The 17,377-nt window shown below is 40.6% G+C and overlaps 1 long non-coding RNA gene across 1 annotated transcript; it reads right to left on the reverse strand.

The window, feature by feature from the left end:
• Positions 1-8,905: 8,905 nt before the first annotated feature.
• On the reverse strand, positions 8,906-10,523 carry LOC131701967 (uncharacterized). Its single transcript, XR_009309200.1, has 3 exons — positions 10,369-10,523; positions 10,089-10,225; positions 8,906-9,359 (listed from the first exon to the last, which is right to left on the reverse strand). It is a non-coding gene; the product is annotated as an uncharacterized LOC131701967 (long non-coding RNA).
• Between the last annotated feature and the right edge of the window lie 6,854 nt (positions 10,524-17,377).

The following is a 17,377-nucleotide window of genomic DNA, read 5'->3' on the forward strand; positions in this document are numbered from 1 at the left end:
AGCAGACGCCCTTATCCAGGGCGACTTACAGTCATAAACAAAAATACATTTCAAGAATCACAGTACAAGTAATAATACAATTAAGAGCAAGATAAATACAATGACTTTGGTTCTAGCAAGTACAAGTATGACAAAATACGATTCAATAATGGAGCAGATAACAGTGTCAGTAATAGTTACATCAGGATATAATTAAATACAAAATACTACAGATTAAATAACACTTGACAGATTACAGTACTCTAAAGTACAGGATTAGATGCAGTAAAATAGGGGGCAGATAAGAGCAAGTAAAGCGCATGTAAGGAAGAGTGATAAGTGTCCAGAGGGAAAAAAAACGTGTTCTACAGGTGCTGTTTGAAGAGGTGAGTCTTGAGGAGGCGTCGGAAGGTGGTCAGGGACTGGGCAGTCCTGACATCTGTAGGAAGGTCATTCCACCACTGCGGGGCGAGGGTGGAGAAGGAGCGGGCTCTGGAGGCAGGGGAGCGTAGAGGAGGTAGAGCCAGTCTTCTAGTGCAGAAGGAGCGGAGCGGTCGAGTGGGGGTGTAGGGAGAGATGAGGGTCTGGAGGTAGCTGGGTGCATCTGTAGGCTAGTACAAGAGTCTTGAAATGGATGCGAGCGTAATCGGGATCCAGTGGAGTGAGCAGAGCAGTGGAGTTGCATGGGAGAAGCGAGGCAGAGAGAACACCAGGCGAGCAGCGGAGTTCTGGATGAGCTGGAGCGGACGGGTGGCGGACGCAGGGAGGCCAGCCAGGAGGGAGTTGCAGTAGTCTAGGCGGGAGAGTACCAGGGCCTGGACCAGGAGCTGAGTGGCGTAATTGGTGAGTAAGGGTCGGATTCTTCGTATGTTGCTCAGTAAGAATCGGCAAGTGCGTGCCAGAGTGGAGGGAATAAGAGAGGCAGGGGTCCAGGGTGACTGCAATGGAGTCGTCCTGAGTACTTGCAACTACGCACCCCTCCTAATATGGTTACCTTCCGGTTTCCACCTACCAGCAAGGTGGCACATCTAGGAGGCAGCATACCTTCCCCCTTACACAGCACCCTTTCTGGTTGGGAGGGAGATATACAGCATTGACCCTTTCTCTCTCTACCACAGTAATGTTACTCACAACTTACAATACCAGAACCACTGTTTTTTATGTATTATTTTTTTTAGCTAATATTCAGAATGTATTCAGAACATTATTTATTTATTTATTTTAATTGTACTGAAGAGTTCTTAAATTGGTGATGAATATAAATACTGAGCGTTAGTGTGATTTGTAATTTTATTGGATGCAAAACTCCAGAAAAAAGACGGGGGGAGGATTGTGGTGATTGAAGACAGGGAGGACGTGATATACTATACAGGGAATTGTGGTGATTGAAGTTCTGCGCTGGAGATGACACAATAGAAAAGAAAATAGAAAAAAAAACATGCATAACAAAAATAGCCAAAAAAATAACCAAACCACCAAGGACTACATTAACCCACTAGATGCTTTCAAAACAGAACAAATTTGGCTGGAAAAATGGAAATCTCAGCACTGGGGCAGTAGCCTAAACGTTGCATGCAAGACACATGCATTACCTATTAAAATGAATGTACCTTCAAGTTCAATGTACAAATAAAATGTGATTCCTATAATTTGTTTTAGAAAAATATATATATATTTAAAGTGGCGTTCCAGTACTTTAAGATTTAGGACTATACCACTGAAAGCTCCCTTACTTCTTTTTCGGACCAATTACTACCTGGGTCACTTGATATTTTGCTGGATTTATTTCTTCAATCAACATGTGGCAGAACAGGAAATTGTGTTTATTTGGGAAATAAATCCACCTTGAACGCAAAATGCGGTGGCTGTGACGGCATTGCTGTTTACATTGAAAGTAATGTGCTTCAGTACCTGCACTGTGCCGCCACTGAACCACCTCGAGAGATGATTCAGTGGCAGAATAAAGTGTGGCTGCATTTTACCGGCATTTCCCATTTACACTTAAAGTGATACTGCATCAGTGCCGCCACAGGCACGGCAAATTGCTTCAGTGTAAACATGCCTTATATTTGGGCTAATACAGGTATATATATATACTGTGTGTGTTAGGGCTGGACAATAATGACATTTTCAGCTATTGATTATCGTCTGTAAATTATCACGATAATCATATTTAAAATTCTTGTAATTTGTCAAATTTATACTTGAGCAGCATGACAACCACCAGTCTAAGTCACTGAGTTTAGAAGAAAAAAAAATACAGTGTGAAAATAGGCGGCGGAAGGCCAGGGCTAACGGGGCTCAGCCCCCCCCAAACGTACAGTAGCTATTAAAAAATTAACAAACTTTTCTAAATCCTTAACACGACGATTACTTTAAACCCCATAACAAACTTGCAAGGTACTCAAAATCACTGTAGCCTCGCAGAGTGCAGTGGCTTCCTTTACTGTGGATGGGGGCGAGACACGGGTGACAGGTCTCATGATTTTTGACGTAATTTACATTATTTAATAATTGTGACGTCCAATGAGAACTTTTGAACTTCCATTCACTATGATGTAGGACTTTGAAAGAAACAGGTGTTTTAGCAGATCTGTTTTTATTAGTATTTTAAAACCTATTAATACACAAGGTTAAAGATAATCTTCAGTTTGCTTGCCTGACTCAGGAAGTTTGCTACTCTTTTGCTTCCTAGGTCATTTAAGATGAGCAGTGTCAAAGCAGCTTACTGGCTACAAAGCATGTTAGTCAGTATGGGAAGCAAATGGTAGGTGAACAACAGGAAAAAAGGCATTGAAGGGGTGGGGACCACGCCACTCTCAGCAGTGTCTTGAGGTACAAAGAATGTTACTGTCTGAAAGCATGTCAGTCAAATTTAAAAGCAATAAAGAATGTGTTGAATGTGAAAGACGAAGAAAGTGCAAAACTACTTGAAAGCTAGAATTTCAAAGAGATTTATTTCACCTAGTGTAGTAAAAGGTATCATGTTTTAACCACTTCAAAAGTTCAATAATGCATTCATAATGCAGTCTTTTTTCTTTAGAAATACAAAACAAAATGAATAAATTTAATGACATATGTTTCTACTTGAAGTCTTTTTCAATGTCTTCCTTTAGTATTTCAAATTCAGCACTACTCAGTGTTGAAAAGTCTAAATAATCGTTTTGTTTTTTTTCTTACTAATTAATCCCAGTGTTAAAAAAAAATTGCAGCTTTGGCTTGCTTGTGGTATAAAATATTTGCATACACTGAATAAATATAAATGAAAACAGGCAGTATGGAAAGGATTAAAGAGCCATGAGACTTCTATGCATCAGTCCTGGGATGTCTTCTCCCACTCACTGGCATTGCCAGCGCTGTTAGTGTAGGGCCTGACAGCCCAAAGGTACTCCCTTCTCAGACGTCTAATCCCCTGTCTTGTAATCAGTGTATCATTGAATCCTGAACCCTGGTAATGCAGTTAGCAGGAGATAAAAAACATGATTGGACACCCTGTTGTGAGACACTACGGAGTACCTAGCCAAAAACCCAGCTTACAAATCAGTTTGGTACATGGAACTCCATAAAAAGATATATTGGTCTGTCCTTGTAATATGCAGGTTTAAAGGAGTGATAACTAAGGCTTTTCTTACTTCTCATTCACATTCGCAACAGCTTTGCTGGTGTCCACTTGAGCTCACCTGGCGCTGGCCAGCAGGGTGCACTGTAGTGCAATAAGGAGAAATGGTCCCTGGTGATTTTGCCTCCCTAACCTGTGGGAGAATTAGAGTCCTTACAACACTCCCTGTGGAATCCCCAACCAATACCATCAACTTTGCACAGACAGGATGCAGACCAATGCTTTCCAGACTGTATAGCACCTTTCACACTGGCACACTCTACCCTGGACGGAACCTACCCGGGTCAGGACCCGGTGTCATGCGGGTCGGCTATGCGATTTCACACTGCTTTTAATAAAGCAGGGTTGACCAGGGTAACAGATGCAAGCAAACAATACGTATATCAATGCCCCGGAAGCAGCTTGCTACAGACGCTTCCATCCAAGCTTCTCTGGATTGAACCGTCAGCCCAGATGTTGATTAGAGCAAATGTTTCTTCATCCCTGCTGCAATATGGCTCATGGTGTGTCTCAAGCAACAAAAATATGGCTAAACAGAATGAACAAAAATGTTCCTTGCAGAAGTAAAACCTTCACGCAGGTGAGGCTGTTTGTTACTTCTTCAGCTTACGAACGTCCGTCATGCATTTTGTCTCGCTCAACCTGGGTCAAAACGTGTCAACCCACGTCCTGAGGTGGGTCAACCCAGGTATGACCCAGGTACGTGGTTTCACACTTCGCGGGATTGTGACCCGGGTAGCCAGAACCCGAGTCCGGACCCGGGTAGAAGTGTCAGTGTGAAAGGGGCTAAAGACGCATCCTGCACACTATGTGGTCATGTCGTTACCTGTGAGCCAACCCTGTTTCTGGTACAGACTGTGGAGGTCTACTCATTGGATTTAACCCTTAGCGGTCCATTTATTCAGCGCGTGTCAGGCGCATCAGGTCCAATTTATTTTCACACGCGCAGTTTATTTTAGACGCACTGTTTAAAAGTATTTTTTTTCACAGTAAACAGGGTTAAAAGGCACTGCATATCAACAGGACACTCAGTACTGCATCTTCAGCCCCGCCCCACCCCTCATTCGCTATATTTTTTACATACCTCGTAATAGTAGTACATACCGATAAATCATCTCCTGATCACTCGTTTCACTACCAAGGACAGTATAACGAGAACATGATGGGAGACTACATTTGGGGGCTGATTCGTGAAAGTGATTTACAGTATAATCGTAAATATCGAAAAAATACTCACTTCTAAATCTTTTGTAGTCATTTTTGTATTACTTTAGTATAAATACATGTTAATTTGGATTCATATGTTGTTTTTTTCTGACTTTATGTGAACGAAAAGACACAAATCCGACCGTTTTCTCATTGGAAATAGGTAAATTTCAAAATATCACTCCTGGTCACAAAAGCAAAGTTTGTGGGGAATAATAGCCATTTTCTATACTTTTGAGGCATAAGCAATTAGGAAATAACACTTACTACCCAGGAACAAAAATTGTGTTACATAGTGTAACCGTCCATGTGTTGCTTGTACTCTAATGTGTGTACAGGCACCTGTCCTCCTGTTGGTGGTTGGAATGGAGTGGTAAGAATGCACTTCCTCACAATACTTTTCAGTTGAGGGTGTCTGTGACTTTCACTTGGTGCTGTTTTTGTTTTTCAGTTTTTCCAGGTTCATGTTTGAGCATCAGTAGTTTATTTCAGCTTTAAATGCAGTGCTCATTCAAATTTGGTCTATGCATAGTAACCTAACAAGAGCGAATAACTTCAAACTTCAGCTTCCCACGTGATGCATGTTCATATTAGGTTTGGGGTACGCACACTGTGTGCCTGGCGGCGTGCCCTAAACGTTCCCACTGAAGGAGGTGCTGTTCAGTAAATACACAACAGTTATGGTAAGCGATGAGTGTGTTCTATCTCTACAGTGTTTGGTAATGCTTAAAGGAAAGACATTTTCTTTATTTCATTTGGTCTGTACATATTCCTACTGCTAATATAAAAGGCAGCTGTGAACAAGTTGTTACTTCTCAGTGGGGCCATTTCTCTACATAAACTTCTCAACAAATACTGTAATAAAATTGCAATCCATGATACATTTCAATGATGTGACCACAGGGGGTGGCACAAAAACATCAAACATTGTACTTTTTGTACTAATATTGCCACTTTCCGGGATCTTGACAGCTGTCTTGTAAATTAGTCTGTGCAGACAACAGTATTTCAAGTTCAAACAGGGCAGGGCCTGTACTTCTATTGATAACAGTACACTGTGTGAAACAATAAACAAAACAAAACAATCCTAACTTCGCTTTGGAGTCCTAACTAAACCTTTTTTCAGTTCTAACTAAATATCGGACGACTAAGCTGTTTACCGATACTTAAACCAGTCTTTTCAAACTATAATACTGTTACCTCCTGCCCATCCATCTCGGTCGGCTTACTCCCTGGCTTACCCCGGGCAGGCCGCTGCGCGAGTCTCGCAGATCGTTGGAGGGTGGATGGAGACCAAAGGCTTGCTTTATTAGGCGGCAGAAAATAAGGCACTGACTCAGCCAGTGTAACTGAAACCAATTGTGTGGTTTATTAACAAAATAAACCAACAGTACAGAGGTTGTAGTCAGCACTGCAGGGTCTCCCACAGTAGCACAGTCCAGCAGTTCCTCTCCCTAACGCAGCTGGGAATCGGAGCGGGTGAATACTCCTGCTCTGAGTTTTTATAGCCAGGCTCCTTCCCGCCACACAAATGTAACAACTTCAGAGACTGAGGAGGAGGGAGTGCTTGGAGTTTTCAATACATAAACACAACCAATACATACAGTTGACAATGCAAACACAAGAGATATTCACATACTCTATGCCCCACTAGTATAACAATACCTTATTTCCTTTATAAAGTCTCCAGCACACCGATCTCCACCTTTTCCCAGCCAACCAACAAACAGTCTCCTCAAAGCTGTTTAAATACCTTCTTTAATTAGCAGTAGGTGTGTCGCATTAACTAACTCTGGGTTAGCTTTTGATCGGCCATGTTCAAAACTCTCTGGGGTTTCTTTGCTGTGTTATACAGGGTATAAACTGCACACTATTTGGGGACCAACATATCACCCCTCTATAACTTTTCCCACACTCTACCACACATGGTATTATATATGTGTATGTGTCATGGTTATTTTATACCCCTATTAGTTATATGTAAATATGGTTTAAACTACATTACACAACATCGAATGTATAGTTTGTTTGTAAATGCTAATGATTACCACCTTTTATTTTCAAACTTGATTTGTGATAGGCCCAACCTGACAATGTGACCAGGCGCAGGTATAACACCACCGCCAGCAGCAGCACTGCTAGAGAGAGAGACACAGCAAGCTGCTGTGAAGCAATGGCTTGTCAAGTGTAACAATGCTCTCTGCTTCTTTTGAATTCTAAAGAGAAAGAATTAGGCCATACTAGAACCAATTGGGAACAAAATGGCCAGATATCTCATGACCTTTCTGCACTTCCTCCAGGGTAAAAAACAAAACGGAATAAGATGCGACCTGCTGAAGTATAGCGCTGTTGCACGAATTAACGTTATGAATCAGATTGTAGAAGTGCTAGTGGCTCCTGAAAACTATACAAGTTAATGCATCCCAGGAACTGTTCAGAAATAGAGACATGTGGTTTGTTTCACACAACAGACGAGACAGGTTAATAATGTACACTAACAAAGAACAGCCCACAAAGCTCATGTGGTGCTGCCAGTCATTCTTGCTGTCTCTGGGTGATGCAATACACAACACAATTAATATTGGAACATCAGCTTTCTGAGTAATATGTAGCAGGCAGTCAGTCATGTGCAAATAGGTGAACTTTAAAATAGGTTGTAGAATCTGTTATACAACATGGTCTATTGCATCAGACGTACACCAAAATGAGTTTTCTACTACAAATAACATGCAGTCAGTGTTCTCAAAAACAGCACTAAACGAACACTGTGTCCAATCTGGGACCTTTCACCTCAAAAGCAAGGAGAAGAAAATTGCCATATTGCAATTTTCCACTATGTAAACAATGGGCACGTTGATTATTCAAAGTTGGGTTCATGACTACTTGTTTTGAGTTGGGTGATGTTAGTGACTATGGATCTCAAAGGGAGGAGGAAACCATCGTCTAAAAGTGGATGAGGCCAGATCAGCAAGGTGGACTGTGACGAAGCCCCCCCACCCCCGATCCCCCCATCAAGGGGACTGCTTGTAATAAAGTGGTAGAGGAGAGGACTGCAGCTGGGATTGAATCGGCAACAGTCAGGAGAGTTTAACCGGTTTAAACAACAAAGCGGAGAGATTGAAGGAAGAAGCAAGCAAACATAATTATGCCTCTAAGTGTTACAAAGAGGCTGCAATAAACAGAAAACATTACAAACAGGCAAGGTTATAGAGTAGTCTCAAACATACAGTTTACCACCTATAAATACTTATTTACACCAGCAAAATAATAAAACAAATCATTATTTCAGGAAGACCTGGATACAAGTCAGTCAAGTAATATGATAATACACAGGAACATTGAAACCATCTGACATGCACATGTAGCAACACATTTGTGGTAGGATGGTGTTGTGGTCAAGGCAGGCTAGTGACAGGAATAGCAGACAGTTCAGCGCTACTCTACACTTTTATTATATAACAAAACAAAATTATAGAGGAAAACAGCACACAAGCTAAGCCATCTCTGCAGCGACAGGGAGCACAACCTGCTGCTCCAAGTCCTTTTCTTAAACTAACTGGGTCAAAGCCTGTTACTGGCTGAAACCATGTCAGTCAACAGGGGATACAGCTGATTGGTTTTTGGGAAAAGCCATTGAAGGGGTAGGGACAATTTGACTCTCCAGGTGAAATGGCCTAGGAAGTGCCAGACAGTCTGAAAGCATGGCTTGCAAACAGATATTTCTTTAACCTTCGTAACTGCACATTTGAGAGCTATATAATGAATAGCTGTGCATGGCGGAGATAGTATAATACCTCCTGAATTAAAGCCAATTGTACAGTGTGCATTACCTGTCATTTCTGCAAGGTATTTCTTATTTAAAAAATAATTGTTTATGTCAGAGTCTAATACTGTTAATTCCAGGGAAGTGTACGTTTTTAGAATTATCTTTATAACCCTTTGCCCACAGGTTATTTTGGATTTCGAACTGACCACCCGGCCCTTCCCAATGAGTGTACAGGAACCACACGAACAGGCAAGTAAAAATAATGATTTCTTTATTACAGGAATTTATACAATTGAATACAACTTATTTTATAAGACAATTTCCAAAATCCCCCCTTTGCAAAATCCCCTTTCAACCACCTAGCACGGTATCTCAATACAAAACCTATTCTAAAAACACCTAAAACTGTGCTAAGTAAAACCACTAAAACCTTCCATAAAACATTGTCAGCAGGCTACTTGTGACTTCAGGGGAATATTATTATTACAATTATTCAATTCCACACATTATATTACCACAACACAGTCCCGAACAATAGAAGCAGCAGTTTGGTGAAACAATAGTTCCAGTATATTCACCTGGGCCTCAAAAGGCCTAGAAAACTCAGTTTGTAGGTTCTGTACTTAATCCAAGTCGCCACCTACTGTCCTGGTAGAAACGCCAACAAGGACAGGTAAAGTTGAAGGTGACCGATCCAAGAACCCCCAGTCTGTTTGTTTGTCCCAGGGTAGGCTTGTATTTGCTCCCTTCGGGCTCGATCCCCCCTCTACAGCACCACTACGTAGAATCCTGCAACAGAAGAACAAACAGCACTTGATCTCCACACTCCCTCTGTGTCCCTGGTCATTCACCACGTACACCCTGATCTCAGCCTTCTCTACTCTGATTTGGTCTTCCAACCCAGCCACTGATACTTAACCCTTTGCGGTCCTATGTCGGACCTGGTCCGACATTGCAATTATTCCTATCCGGTCCAACGTCGGACCCTGTCCGACATCATCATAAAGACACAAAAAAACAGGTTTTTAGTCGAAAAGCCGAGAAAACCATTCAATGGCCGAGTGGGAGCGACAGGAGCCGAAATAAAAAAAAGGGCATATCTCATGATTAGTCATACTTGCCCCTGGCATCAGATAACGACGGCCATAAGGAAACAAGGTGACTGCTGCTGAATCAGCGCTCAGAGAATATCACAGACATTTGCAGAGCTTTTTTGAGATGTTATAGTAATAAAATAATGACTTGGATCGCATTATTGAGGCGTTTGGTGATAAAACGAGTGATCAGGAGATGATTGATCGGTATGTACGACTATTATTATTATTTATTTCTTAGCATATGTGAAAGCTATAGGCGAACGAAAGGGTGGGGCGGGGCTGGAGATGCCTAGTGAGTGCTTTGTTGATATGCAGGGCCTTTTAAACCCGTTTGACTGTGGAAAAAAATACTTTTAAACAGCGCGTCTAAAATTAACTGCGCGTGTGAAAATAAATTGGACCTGACTCGCCTGACACGCACTTAATAAATGGACTGCAAAGGGTTAACTTAAGTAGGGTAGGACCTCGCGTCTCGGGTGTGTACAGGGAGCTGACAGTTCGTCCCTTGGTTGGTGCCTGTTTGCTCCTCTGGAGAGAGTCGGTCACGGAGAGGGCTGCCTTGAAGGGAAGCAGTACAACACCTTGTCATAAACCACAATATTGAAAATCTAAATATTCCTGCCAAGTGTCTTTAAATAATATTAACAAACTTTTTTTAATCAAAAAGCGTTGCTTCAACACTATAATTCAAAGATAAATACCTTAGCTTTGCTATCAGTTTCTGACCGGTACTTCCTTCCATCAGGCTGCCATGTCTTTTTCCTTCTGTGTTCCCTTTAGAGTTCCAAATAATCCTGTTGTTTACTATTCAGATCTGTCAGTCAAAATGCCCAACTTCCTGTGTCCATTCAATTCCCCCTGGAACCACACGCTCCCCTTCCTGTACTTTTGGTTCCCTTTTTATAATGAACTGTCAATGATAGTTAATTGGTGCAAATGGAAAACACCTGGCTGCATTTGGAATTGGTAAATTGGACTATTTTCTCCCTCTAATCACTTGTGCTGTACTACAAATAATAACACAATTAACAATAAATAACTTACACAGCAATGCAAAATAAGCAACAATGTGCCCCCCTTTGTGTAATAAACAAAATAAAATGTGAAACAAAAAATACTGATATAATAAATACAAAAACAAAACACAATGTGCACAACCCCAACTAATTATAGTCACTTGGGACATTTACTTGTAAAGATTTGTTTTTTGGCAGTGCTGTCTTTCCTTGTTAAAACCACATGATATGTATGTTGTGCCTAGATGGGCCTTGAGACAGTGACATGTTCCAGCGAGCCAGCTAAATATACACAGCCATCCATCAAAATTTGATGAAGAAGTCACAAAATTTTGTTTCCTGTCAGAAATCCCCATCATTGTGGCTGGGTTCTGACTGTTGATGGCTGTATTATATCAACAGGTAATTAAACCTCTCTCTCTCACACACACACATAAATGAGTTTGCCTTAAACAGTGGTTCTTAAACTTTTTTGTTCGCGGACCACATGATTTTTTTTTTTATCTCGGCAGACCATGCAATAAACAGTACAGCTGACTGACCGAATAACCATAGACTTAACTTTATTTGTTTTAGGCTTGTTTCATAACATGAATTTACCAAGAGGGGAAAAAAACAGATTGTTTTGTTTTTAAATTGATAATTACAGCAGAAGTTGATTTGTGTGAATTAATAATCTGTGAAGTTACAATACCAGCACAGTCGGAGCCACGAATCTCCAGCTGTAATCTTTATTTACATCTGTTATGATAATGCATGCTTCAGTGCATAATTCGGCTAGTCAAGAGTACTCAATTGTGTTAGCCTCCACGCTGGTCTCAATCGTTCCATAAACAGTGCTGACATAAACCGCAATGATAGCTTGTTAGTGACCAAGCATTTAAAAATGCCAGTAATGTGTTTTTGTATTGGCTTCTCCAGGTCAGCGATAGTAATGCGTGGATAGTGAACTTTGTCTTTGCCTCCTTTTCTGTATCTTTTCATTATCAACAAAAATAAATGATTGGCATTTTTAAATGCTTGGTCATTAACAAGGCTAAAATTGATGTTAGCTCTGTTTACGGAGCGATTGAGACTAGCACGGAGACGTCATTCATTTGAATTAATTACAATAAATGGAAAAGTTGAAAACCTCCAGTTTAATGTTTACAACAAATATAATCTTGTTTGAGGGACTATTTTGTCTCCAAAGCATAAGGATATATAATAAAACAGTTTTTTTGAAAAATAAAAACACTTTTTATTTTTTATTGTATCTGTTTAAAAGTGGAATAACACTCCAGGGCTTGTGTGTTGTGTTGCTTCGCTTTGTGCCTCCAACCCAACTACAGCAGTATATTAATGCAACACAACGCATGCCCTGTCGTGTGTAATCCCTTACTTTACAAGCTGCTGTGTTGAGTGCACGTGAGCGCAATACACAAAAACTCCCTAGTAAAGAATACATTTTAGACACTCCAAAGCTATATAAGGACAGTTTAGACCTTTTTTTAACCTGGAGATATTCTCCAAGTATGCATTTTCTTCCTGCTTCTGTAGCTGAGTTTTTAAGGTCATTTTTGGTGTACAATGGGATCTATAAACTATGCTTCTGTGTCCTTTCCGTAATTATGTAACCTTTCCATGGACCACCTGAAGAGAGCCGGCGGACCTCAGATTGAGGACCACTGCCTTAAAAGAACATAACACAAGACTGTTATTGAGCCTCTTATCCCAACCTCAGTATATAAAACAATGTAAAATGGATTCATGACTGTGTTGATCTTTACTTGGATCACACTGAGAGGAATGTTAATTTTACACCAGTCATGTCACCTCAGAAAAAAGTAAATGACTGTAGTACTGTGTTTTTATTGTACAATGGTTTATGCGCATGGTAGCACACCCATCGTCAAATATATAAAATGGATCGCACCGAAAAGAAGTGTGCATAAATAGTCTGTCAAACTTTTCCTTTTCATTGGTTTGTAACCACTTCTATGTTACGTCCTCAAAAATGCTCGCTCAGTGCTGTCGAACATACCAGATACGTCCTAATTAAAAACATGTTTTGTTTAAAAAAAAACAAAAAAACACTGGTATTGCCATTTTTTCACTCGGGGTCGATCATCTAGAAGCTTTTACAGATATGTGGTTGTGGTTCTAATTATGTTAGTGATAAAATACCTTCGATGAGACACATTTGTTAGACTTAATTTACAGCCTGCTTGAATGCTAGCGCTGGCGAGTGCTATGATGCACCCAGAGCACATTTAAAACAATCTGCATATAACTTTTGTTTCTCTGCAATGAGGACCGATAACAAAAAAAGTTTCTCTGCACTGGCACTGCATTCTCTTTTGTTGATGTGACGATACAGAAAGACCCTCCTATTTCTGTTGTCATGTCAACATTATTGATACTTTTCACGTGTGTGCGGAGGCACTTGAAACATGTGACCAAAGATACTCTACAACAGAGGTTCCCAAGCGTTGTGCCATGAAATTTCAGAGGCCGACAGTATAACACCAAGTCACGGCTACTGATAAGTAAACAGGCTGTATTCAGTTAATAAACTTTATTTAAGCAAGTCTAAAAAATTACTAAAAATATATTGAAACCTGTTCAGATGTCATAAAAAGTGACTGTTTAAAAGGTACTAAAAAAAGTACTGTACCTTATTTCTGTTTCCAGCAAAGAACTCTAGACTCGTCAACACAACGCGCCTGCAAAGCAGGACCAACCGCCTTACACTTTACATGGTCGTCCATGGCAACTGTCAGAGTGGATGTACTTCTTTTATTGCTCTGAGCACCCTCATGTTCGTGCACTAGGCTTACAATATGTCTAGACAACTTTTTAATAATCAAGAAAATCACACAGACTAATTTCATTTGAAGTTTTAATGAATCAGAGCAGTATTAGTACTCCTTCGGTTTATTAATGCTTAATAATAATGGATCTAGCGGTTGCAGGCCCTGATCCCTGATAATAGGCAGTCTGGGTGTTTCCAGTGCCTTTACGGGTTTAACAGCATTAATACTTCAATACAGCAATACAAGTATGACTATCATATGCTTAGCCCTTAGACTAGCCAGATCCAATCATTTTAATTCAGGCTATAATGAACATGCTAAATATAATAGTCTCATATTACAGTGGCTCTCAAAAGTATTCACCCCCCTTGGACTTTTCCACATTTTATTGTGTAACAACATTATTATTTATTATTATTATTATTATCATTATTATTATGGAATCAAAATGGATTTAATTAGGAGTTTTTGCCACTGATCAACACAAAAAAAGTCCATAATGTCAAAGTGAAAAATAAAATCTACAAATTGATCTAAATTAATTACAAATACAAAACAGAAAATAATTGATTGCATAAGCAGTCACCCCCTTGAGTCAATATTTGGTAGAGGCACCTTTGGCAGCAATTACAGCCATGAGTCTATTTGGATAAGTCTCTACTAGCTTTGCACATCTGGACACTGCAATTTTTTTTTTTTTAAATAATTTAGTCGTTGCCAATTAGTTTTTATTATTTTCTCCCCAATTTGAAATGCCCAAATATTTTTTAGGCTCAGCTCACCGCTACCACCCCTGCGCTGACTCGGGAGGGGCGAAGATGAACACACGCTGTCCTCCGAAGCGTGTGCCGTCACCCGCCCGCTTCTTTACATGCTGCAGACTCACCGTGCAGCCGCCTCAGAGCTACAGCGTCAGAGGACAACGCAGCTCTGGGCAGCTTACAGGCAAGCCTGCAGGTGCCCGGCCAGACTACAGGGGTCGCTGGTGCGCGGTGAGCCGAGGACACCCTGGCCGACCTAACCCTCCCTCCCCCCGGGCGACGCTCGGCCAATTGAGCGCCGCCCCCTGGAAGCTCCCGTCCACGGTCGGCTGTGGAATAGCCTGGACTCGAACTCGCGACGTCCAGGCTATAGAGTGCAGCCTGCACTCTAGCGAGTGCTTTTACTGGATGTGCCACTCGGGAGCCCCAGGACACTGCAATTTTTGCCAATTCTTCTTTGCAAAATTGCTCAAGCTCCGTCAAGTTGGATGGGGACCTTTGGTGAACAGCAATTTTCAACTCTTTCCACATATTCTCAATTGGATTGAGGTCTGGGCTTTGACTGGGCCACTCCAGGACATTGACCTTTTTGTTTTTAAGCCACTCCAGTGTGGCTTTGGCTGTATGTTTGGGGTCATTGTCCTGCTGGAAGATGAATCTTCTCCCAAGGCCCAGCTCTCTTGCAGACTTCAGCAGGTTTTCCTCCAGGATTTTTCTGTACTTTGTTGCATCCATTTTACCCTCTATCTTCACAAGCTTTCCAGGCCCTGACGCAGAGAAACATCCCCATAGCATGATGCTGCCACCACCATGCTTCATGGTAGGGATGGTGTTCTCAGGATGATGTGCAGTGTTAGGCTTGTGCCAAACATAGCGCTTAGCGTTGAGGCCAAAAAGCTCTATTTTGGTCTCATCAGACCATAGAATCTTCTTCCACATGGTCTCAGAGTCTCCCACATGCCTTCTGGCAAACTCTAGCCGAGATTTGATGTGATTTTTTTCAACAGTGGCTTTCTTTTTGCCACTCTCCCATAAAGGCCAGTTTTGTGAAGCACCCGGGCTATTGTTGCCGTATGCACAGTGTCTCCCAGCTCAGCCGTGGAAGACTGTCTCCTTTAGAGTTGCCATAGGCCTCTTAGTGGCCTCCCTGACTAGTGCCCTTCTCGCCCGGATACTCAGTTTTTGAGGACGGCCTGTTCTAGACAGATTCACAGTTGTGCCATATTCTCTCCATTTCTTAATAATGGACTTTACTGTGCTCCGGGGGATATTCAATGCCTTGGAAATGTTCTTATATCCAACCCCTGACTGGTGCTTTTGAAGAACCTGAATTATGAGTGGATGTTTTTCTTTGTCTTATTATAAGCAACTATCACTGTTATAATTAATACATCACCCAGACTTGAAAATAAACTTCCAAGTTGCTAAAAGTTTTATTTATTTTCTCAAAATCATGTTACAAAAACACATAACCAATTGTATAGAATCACAAGACAGTCTCAGCTGTCCCTGAAGTGAATTTTTTCTTCAAACTTGTAACTTATCTTATTGCTTACAACAGCATACCTAGTTAGCTGCTTCCACTGTACCTGTACCCAAGGAGTCAAAGTCGGCTTCCAGCTGGCTTGCTCATCAGTGTAGCCATGGTTTCCAAGCAAGGCTTACTCCCTCCTCCAAGTTTGTACTTGTTACAAACTTGTAAGATTAAATACATATACATTTAAAACACAAAGACTAAACTCCTTATCTCCTTCAGTTGGCAAAACTCCCAGAACACATTAAAATTGAATGTAATAAAGTGTTAAAAGAACAAGTATTCATTGTACTCTCCCCTTTTCTGTCTTTTCTTTATTTTTATAGTTTTTGCAATACACAAGCTGCCTGCTGTATTTCAAGAGGACGGTGTATATTAACACACTTTCTCAATAAACAGTCATAAGCATCTTGTACCTTCCAAACTGCTCTCTTAAATCCCTATTATTTTTTCTTTGCATGGTTTTCCTTTACTTGTCAAGACAATAATTCTGTTACATTATTTTTACAAAAGCAAAACATAAACGTTTTTGCATACATTACTGTTCACATGTGTTATTACTAATTAGTATTTTTCAATTCATGTAATAAAATAAAATAAAACCACATCAGGTTTTACTTATAATCATTACGGAACTACCAGTAAACTGCAATAACATTTTTTTAATTGTTATTTACAAAATTTCATTTATTTAATTTATACTCTAGAGTTAAATAGTGTAATGTATACTTTATTTTCCTAAATCATTTTAGCCAAATTAATAACATGTCTTTGATTTTTCATGCAATCTATAATCCAAATATTTATTTGTGATTCTTAAAAACATACAACTCACACACAAACATACACTTCATTCATGCAAATATTTTTAAGATAATATTTCCAGGTACATATCTTAATCTGTTCCATTTGCACAGTCACCTTATCAAACAGAGGTCTTTCTCACTTACCTCTGCCTGCCTGCATGTAACGCTTCAATAAAGTACTGGCAGAGTAGACATCCTCTGCAGATCTCCGTGGTTTCAGCATGCAGTTCTGGGCATCAGTATTTTCTTTATAGGCTGATATAGGGTCCCCTTAAGTACTCTATGTAGTGTTCCTATTTATTGGTGAGCTGCCACCAGTATGGCCTATCTACATGCTTTATGAGGTATTACTTTTTTACTGGTTTTAAACAGTTTGCATAATATTCCCTGCTCCAACTGGTGTCTGTCTCCAGCTGGCGGAAATTCGAATAGCAATTGACTGTGAGTGACCAAATTAAACACTCTGGCAGTTACTGTCTGAAAGGTCAAATTTTGGTGGCCCTTGTGCTAATTCATCAGTGCGATTGTTACCTATAATTGTAACCTCCTCATCCTCTTTGGTAGCCAGCTGCATGTTGCACTGGTTCTGTTCACATTTTTCAATGTCTCTATATATTGGCATGTGCTATAGGTTTGCCCATATGGTCAGAGTAACCATTCTCTTTCCAGCCTAGAGAGTGAATATCGTATACTTGAGTGCAATAGCTGGAGTCTGTCACTAGTAACACGGTCTCGCTGAGTGTCCCCAGACATTGAACCATTTGAAGTCCCTTCAAGAGGGCTTTTGCTTCTGCTATT

Source organism: Acipenser ruthenus, chromosome 28 (assembly GCF_902713425.1).
Source record: "Acipenser ruthenus chromosome 28, fAciRut3.2 maternal haplotype, whole genome shotgun sequence".
NCBI lineage: Eukaryota > Metazoa > Chordata > Actinopteri > Acipenseriformes > Acipenseridae > Acipenser > Acipenser ruthenus.